We start from the raw sequence: 8464 nt of genomic DNA, 5'->3' as shown, positions 1-8464 counted from the left end.
GGTGGCTGTACATCCCAGATAGACTGAGGGTCCCCTCTGTCCTCCGACCCCTCAGTTACAGCAGAATGTCCAACAGTGTCCCCAGTCTCAAGCACGTTAGAGTTCTCCTGGGTCACCGCATCACCCTGACCCATAGATGAAAGTCCACCATCAACAGACACTGCTGGGAATTGTGGTACTACAGGTCCATGCACCTGCTCTGGGACCGCTGCAGAGCTCTGCGGCTGATCTGGTGTCTGACCCTTCTGGAATGAAAAGCTTGCAGGCCTGAGAATCTGTGTAACACGTGGGGGTACATCTGGGGGCATGGGTCCTGCTTGTGCTGTAGGGGCCCGGGGCCCAGAGTCACAGCTCTGCCTCTGCTGGGAGAAGCGCTCCTGGTTCCTGTAAGACTCAGCCAGGGGTCCCATCCTCTCCAGGACACAGTCCATATCCCTGACCACCTGTGCCAGCTCTATGCCTAGTCCCTGCAGCTTGGTGTTATACAGGGTGCTGCTTTCAGGGTGTGCAGTTCTAAGAGAGTACATACAGTCTATTTGCATTTGCAGCATTTTCTTGTGGTTAGTCAGCTCCCCCATCCTCCTTACCAGGGTAGGTATCTCCTCCGCCATCTGCAGCTCCGGTGCCCGTGCGGTCTCCTTCCCCTGCTGTGCTGGTCGGGGTGCAGCTCCGGATGGTTTTGGTGCACCCGTCTCCTTCCCAGGCTTGTGGCTTGCACTGGCAGGGGCCTGTTCACTCCTAGCAGTGCTCATGGTAACAGTCTGCGGCTTTACTGCTGACCTGGTGCGGCCTGTGCAGGCCATCCTGGACACCACATCCCTCTGCTGCAGGTTCTCTCACAGGGTTTGTCTCTCCAGAGACGTTCTCCTCTGTCTGGGTGCAGGAGTGGGGGACTGTGCACCTGCTGCTTGTCTCACACTCTAAACCAAATTATCAACACAGAACACAAGTCCAGCAGTGATTCCGCACTGCTTTTCAATAATCGAACCCACTCCATAAATTGTATCTCAATCCGAAAAAAACACGAGAGTGAACAATGGTTCTTACACACTGAATCCTACAAAGAGGTTCCTTAAAATATTCCATTCTTTATTAAGAATTAATTAAAAAGAAATATAGACAAACAATTTACAACATTTGTGAATATCTATAAATAGTTTAAATCGTTCTTGAAGGTCCACAAAAAACCATTACTACAATACCAATGTTTATACTTGCGTGAGGCACAAATTATACATACACTGCGATAGCTGCCGGTATTATATCAGGTGCAAAAAGAGATTGCAAATGTAAAAGATCGCTCAACTCAAGAAAGTGCCCATGCATAAGAGAAGGGGAGTCAAGATATACAAATGGGTATGATAAAAGTGTCCAGTCACAATGATTATATGTCCAAAGGGAAAAAATTTTTCAAAAGTAAGTTTGCTTACCCATAGTATGTAAGGTATGTAGAATGGAAACCCCGACGCGCGTTTCGCGTGCCACCGCTTCCTCAGGGGGCCTGTGTCTCACACTCTGTTGCATCACCTGTGTTCCTCCACGCTGGCTGGTCATAGAACTTGCTGCTTTCACTGCAGTATTCATGTTCAAATCTTTCTCTTTCTTCACAACAACAACATCATGTCCACAATCTTCATTACATAACACTTTGGGATTTCCATCCCTTGTAGAAAGTTTGTGGGAGTTCACTCCCGGTGTAGGCCTGGAAGCCTGGGCCTTGCCTGGGGAATCTCCCCACCCAGGGTGGCCCCGCCCTGGGCTAGCTCCAGACATGCAGAGACTCAGGAGCTCAGCTCACACACGTCCTCACAGCAAGGGGGCAGTATTATAGTAGTTATATTCCTGTACATAGGGAGCAGTATTATAGTAGTTATATTCTTGTACATTGGGGGCAGTATTATATTAGTTATATTCCTGTACATAGGGGGCAGAATTATAGCAGTTATATTCCTGTACATAGGGGCAGTATTATAGGAGTTATATTCTTGTACATATCGGGCAGTATTATAGTAGTTATATTCTTGTACATAAGGACATACGACAGCACAGGTAACCAAGGATGCTTACCCACAAGCTCTATAGCATTTCTCTCTTGTAGCGCAGGCAGTGGTTTCATCACTGCACCCGCCAGCAAGCCGATGCCATGTGCAATCGTGGGTATCCCAGGGCGCATGCATGATCTTAAAAGCAAAGCATCCTTGGAAACCCACAATTGATTGTAGGAGGATATAGCGCTGAAACTTCTGCCTGCGCTACAATAAAGAAAAGCTATAAAGATTTACCCGGCTCATTAGCAAAACATTGTTCGAATTAAGTCAATCCACTAACAATGTGACTTGTAACATTTTGCAAATTCCACCCACATCACATGACCTCGCCTACTTCATTTGACTCCAACCACAACATAGGGCCACTCTTACAATTTTTTCCAGGGCCTCTTTAATTTTTCCAGGCCGCCCCTGCGTGTAAGGGTACCACGTCATGCTGGGTGGAGTGCAGAGGCTCCTGGCTTGTGATTGGCTCTGTTTCTGGCCACCAAAAATCAAAACGGCGGGAGATGCCAAGCTCAGACGAGTGTGTTCGCTCATCTCTAATAATAATCTCTAACATTGCAAAACACATGTTGCTACTTTTAAAAGATACGTGTTTTGGAAAAAAGTTTCCTGATGTGTTTGCAATGCATTTTTTGCTATTTTGGTATACCAGTACAATATGTGTTACATATCTGACATATCTGAACTATAATTTGTCCCCATTTTATTGTGCATGGCAACTTTTTTTCAATATGTATTTTTTTCATTTTGTGCATGATCTGGGCAAATATTTATTGTTGCTGGGGATTTTTATTAGCATTTTACTCCAATCTTTACGCCAAACTTTTTAGGTGAAGGTGTTTCAAAATACCTTCAAAAAATAGGGTCACAAAAAGCTTTTTTAAGGGGAAAACAACATATTTTGTTGGATTTTTACTGCATTTTAATTGACATTGTAGGTCATTATAGATTCAAAAGTACATTTTTGTGGTGTTTGTCTTCCTCTATGTGCTTTTATGTGCTCTGTAATAGGCCTGTCTATTCTCCCTTTTCAGTAAAAGCTGAAAAAAGAAGTAAAAAGAGGGCTAAACGGTGGCAATTTGCCAACTAATATTATAATAATTATAATTAAGTAAAGAAGACACAAAAAACTATTAAAGGAGGTAATTTATCAGAAAAGTCTGAGGTAAAACTGTTCTAGTTACCTATGGAAACCAATCAGAGCTCAAATTTTATTTTATGAACGGCTGTGGGAAAATGAAAGCTTAGCTCTGATTGGTTGCATTAGACAACTAGAACAGTTCTGCTCTGAGACACTTCTGATAAATTTCCCTCATTACGTGTGAAATTTATCATACCCTGTTTTGTAATAATAAACCTTTCAACTCAATTGTAGTGTGCCTAAGAACAGGTAAGGTAGTCAATCTACAATTTTAGTCATGAACAATCAATAAGATAAGCCCTGACCTTGTGACCGGGTATAAATTACAGAAAGATAGAAAGCTTCCTTAGTGTACATCTCATTTGTCAATTGGCATGGATTGATCTACTACATAACCTATTATTAGGTCCATGGGAGGCCATGCTTTTCAGTTAACGTGGCTTCTATGCAGTATATGTCCCATCAATAAACTATAAGACTTAATTTTCAGAAGATAAATGATCACACAGCTGAGAATAGCGTGCGGGATAGGTAGGCTCAAAAAATAATTGACACCAAACAAAATATCAATATACAAGTGTCACGGAGTTATTGGACTCAGTTTATCTTTTTTTTTTTTTTACTATAGTATTCTTAAAAAGATATAGTGTTCTTGAGAAATATGTCTAACACCATTCATGTTTTCCTTATATTTATCAATCTACCTACTTTATACTAAGATATATCAAAATACAACGCAACGTTTTCTCCACAATTGTTGAAAGCAATTTGTGCAAGGTCCTGTCAAAATGGACACTCAAGCTGCTAATGTGTTTTCAATCTCGCAGCCTGGCAGATCTCCTGCATTGCACTTTCAAGTTGATAAATGTCAGTTGTGTATTACACTGTGTACAGCTATATTACCTAGTCCCCTGGCTACATTTACAATAAACCATATCTATACACTAATTAGCTATCCATGAAAGGTATAACAGTCCAAAATCAGTGAGGATTAGCAATACTAATGCACAATGCTTTTACCTTAAAGGACATCTACCATCAGGATTATAGATTACAAACCAAGTACACATACATGCTAGTGTGTGCCCCCTTTGTCAGGTCCGCTCTTCTTTAAGCTTTTTATGCCTTTGTTTTTACAAAAAAAGGCTTCAAAATGAGACTGAGGGGCTCCACGCTCCATAGAAGTTAATGGAGCCTCAAGCCCTTCATTCTCATTTGCATTTGTTTCAATGCATATTTTCTTAAAAATTGAGGGTATAAGTAGTTAAAATAAGAGCATATGCGGATGAAGGGGCACACATGTAAGTGTATTTGGTTTATAATCCATGATCTTGTTGGTAGATTTCCTTTAACAGTAAGATTATCCATGATGCAATTTGCCATTTCATAGCAGAAAATGTGTGGCAATAGTCTTCTCTTTAAACAATCTGTCACATCACTGGTTAGCACTGTTCCTTTGCAGCACAGTTCTGTATTTGAAACTAACTACAAAGAGCAGTAGCATATACTGCAGTGTGTCCTCCCTGATTTTCCATTGGTTCCCTCCTCCAATCCCAAAACATTATTTTTTGGTGCAGTTTTGAATCATCCTTCTTCAATGGGAGTTTCTGAATGGAATATACGGAATGGAATGGAAATTATTGTTCTACTGAAATTAATTGGAAGCTGATTCTGATTGGATAAGTAGGAATACTAGTCAGGTATTTACATCTCTACTACCATAGACCACCAGATAAATTAGTTCTTAAAGGGGTATTCCAGAAATAAGCATAATTATTATTCAAATCGGTCATTAAAATATAAGCTAATATGTAATTAGTTGTTATTTAAAATTTTGCTCCTCTTAGCAGAAAAATGATGTGGACTATAAAGAATAATTAAAATGCTACTGGCCCTTTAATCCATTGAATTTGTCCCAGTGAAGCAGTGATATGGCCGCTGGTCACATGTCCACATCATATGTCCTGCACCTGCCTCTGCAGGTCATGTGATCATCACTGTGTCTGGCTGTTAAGAAAATTAAAGTTATTGACCATTGAATAGTTTACATCTGAATAATGAGTTTAATATCTTTGAAAATAATTAGCTTTAAAATACTCTTCCTATATCCTGAAACCAGTGCATTATGGGAGCTCAGATGGCAGATACACAGATAGCTTCTAAGATGCTAATCACTTGAATGTCTGCAGGGAGGAAATGATCCAAAGAAAGAACCTGGTGTGAATAACAAAAATTATTACACCTGAAAGTCAGTGGAAGTAACAGAAATAGTTTATAACACTACTGAGTTCTTTATGCAGATTGTTAGCTTTTTTCAATTGGACTGACATATACATTGTAGTACTCATTCTTAATCACTTAAAGTAGAGCTTCTGATCTATGGATGACACATGACATACGTGTGAGGGGTAGCCATTACCCCCACATGGAGAGAGCTCAGTCGCTATCATGGTGTCATATTGGAGGATCAATTGTTTGGGTCCCATGGCTTTTATTCAACCATCACTATGATAGTCACTATTATTCATCACAATTATGTCAGTAATATACTGAATATACGATTCATATCGCAGTATATTGTGCTAGTGATCAGACACTTGAGGTGGGTCCTAAAAAATATGTTTGTTATGTTAGTTATACCCGCACCTCAATGTGATTGATTATTATAACATAAAAATAATGATAATGAAAATGTCAGCTTGTCTGGCAAAAAATGACACTGTACACAGCTCTGTACACCAAAATATAAAAAATTACAAGTGTAAGAAAAATGACTATACAAAGAATATTCTTTCAGAAGGACTAGAATTTTTTAAGGTATTAAAACATGACCATGCTATATAAAATTGGTATCTTCACAGTCATAGTGACCCAAAGAATAATGGGGATGTGACATTTGGACCGCACTGTGAAATTAGTAAAAAAACAGGCATTAAGAAAATAGCGCTCCAGCACTAAGGAGGTCTAATTTGTTCTGTAGAAAAGAAGCCCTTAAACAGCTCTGTGAACAGACAAATAATAATGCACATGGCTGTGCATTAAAAGGTTAAATAACCTAGTAACTATATCCTAATAGTACATTTTATCTGTACTGCTTAAAAACTGATAATAGAAACCATATAGATAGTTAACCTACCGGGCCGAGTATTACTGTTTTAGTTATGAAGTTGTGGTTGCCATTTTTTGGGATGCTTTTGAAGTCTATAATATGGAAAATATGGAACCAATGTATATTGTATGCGAATATGCTGAATGTCAAAATGTCTTGATGAAAAATGTATTGCCTTGGTTCTAATAAAAATATTTACAAAAAAAAAAAAAAAAAAAAATAAAGCTACGTTAATTAATTTTAGTCTTGATAGTGGGAAGAAATAGTCTTTTACAAAATGGGGATTTCTTGCATTGATAAAAGTCCTTGTTATTTCATTTCTACAGAAGTAGTGCAAATTGCATCTTGGCACCACCACGATTTCTAAATACCTTCTCTTTATCCACTCAAAATACCTGGTCTTCTGCTCATTTCAGGCAAAATTTACTTAATTAAATAATTTCCCTGTTACAGAGAGAGATTGTTCATGGTGAACCATTGCATCCATGACCTAAAGTGATTGTAAGATAGAGAAAAGTGTAGAATATATGTGCACTATTTTTTTTTCCATAGGATTATATTATTATAGTATATAGCCAGCCTACCCCCATGTAGTATATAGCCAGCAAGCCACATGTTGTATATAGCCATCCAGTCCCCATGTAGTATATAGCCATCCGGTCCAAATGTAGTATACAGTCAGCCTGCTCCCTGTAGTATATAGCCAGCCCCATGTAGTATATAGCCATCCTGCCCCATGTAGTGTATAGCCATCCTGCCCCCATATAGTATATAGCCATCCTGCCTCCATGTAGTATATAGCCACCCTACCTCCTGTAGTATATAGCCATCCTGCCTCCATATAGTAAATAGCCATCCTGTCCCACTGTAGTATACAGTCAGCCAGCCCCCTGTAGTATACAGCCGGCCAGCCCCCATGTAGTATATAGCCAGCCAGCACCCTGTAGTATATAGCCATCCACCCCCATGTAGTATATAGCCATCCACCCCCATGTAGTATATAGCCATCCTGCCCCCTGTAGTATAAAGCCATCCTGCCCCATGTAGTATATAGCCATCCTGCTCCTATATAGTATATAGCCATCCTGCCCCATGTAGTATATAGCCACCCTGCCTCCTGTAGTATATAGCCATCCTGTCCCACTGTAGTACAGTCAGCCAGCCCCCAGTAGTATACAGTCAGCCAGCCCCCTGTAGTATACAGCCGGCCAGCCCCCATGTAGTATATAGCCAGCCAGCACCCTGTAGTATATAGCCATCCACCCCCATGTAGTATATAGCCATCCTGCCCCCTGTATTATAAAGCCATCCTGCCCCATGTAGTATATAGCCATGCTGCTCCTATATAGTTTATAGCCATCCTGCCCCATGTAGTATATAGCCACCCTGCCTCCTGTAGTATATAGCCATCCTGTCCCACTGTAGTACAGTCAGCCGGCCCCCAGTAGTATACAGCCAGCCCCCACATAGTATATAACCAGTCAGCTCCATGAAGATATAGCCAGCCACCCCCATGTAGAATATAGCCATCCTGTCCCCCTGTAGTATACAGTCAGCCTGCCCTCTGTAGTATATATCCAGCCCCATGTAGTATATAGCCACCCATGTAGTACATAGCCATCCTGTCCCCCTGTAGTATAAAGCCATCCTGCCCCCAAGTAGTATATAGCCATCTAGCCCCATGTTGTATATAGCCATCCTACCCCATGTAGTATATAGCCATTCTGCCCCCTGTAGTATACAGTCAGCCTGCTCCCTGTAGTATATAGCCAGCCCCATGTAGTATATAGCCATCCTGCCCCATGTAGTGTATAGCCATCCTGCCCCCATATAGTATATAGCCATCCTGCCTCCATGTAGTATATAGCCACCCTACCTCCTGTAGTATATAGCCATCCTTCCTCCATATAGTATATAGCCATCCTGTCCCACTGTAGTATACAGTCAGCCAGCCCCCTGTAGTATACAGCCGGTCAGCCCCCATGTAGTATATAGCCAGCCAGCACCCTGTAGTATATAGCCTCCACCCCCATGTAGTATATAGCCATCCTGCCCCCTGTAGTATAAAGCCATCCTACCCCATGTAGTATATAGCCATCCTGCTCCTATATAGTATATAGCCATCCTGCCGAATGTAGTATATAGCCACCCTGCCTCCTG

This window comes from Engystomops pustulosus, chromosome 1, assembly GCF_040894005.1.
Source record: "Engystomops pustulosus chromosome 1, aEngPut4.maternal, whole genome shotgun sequence".
In the NCBI taxonomy this organism is placed as follows: Eukaryota; Metazoa; Chordata; class Amphibia; order Anura; family Leptodactylidae; genus Engystomops; species Engystomops pustulosus.
This window is presented reverse-complemented; position numbering follows the sequence as displayed.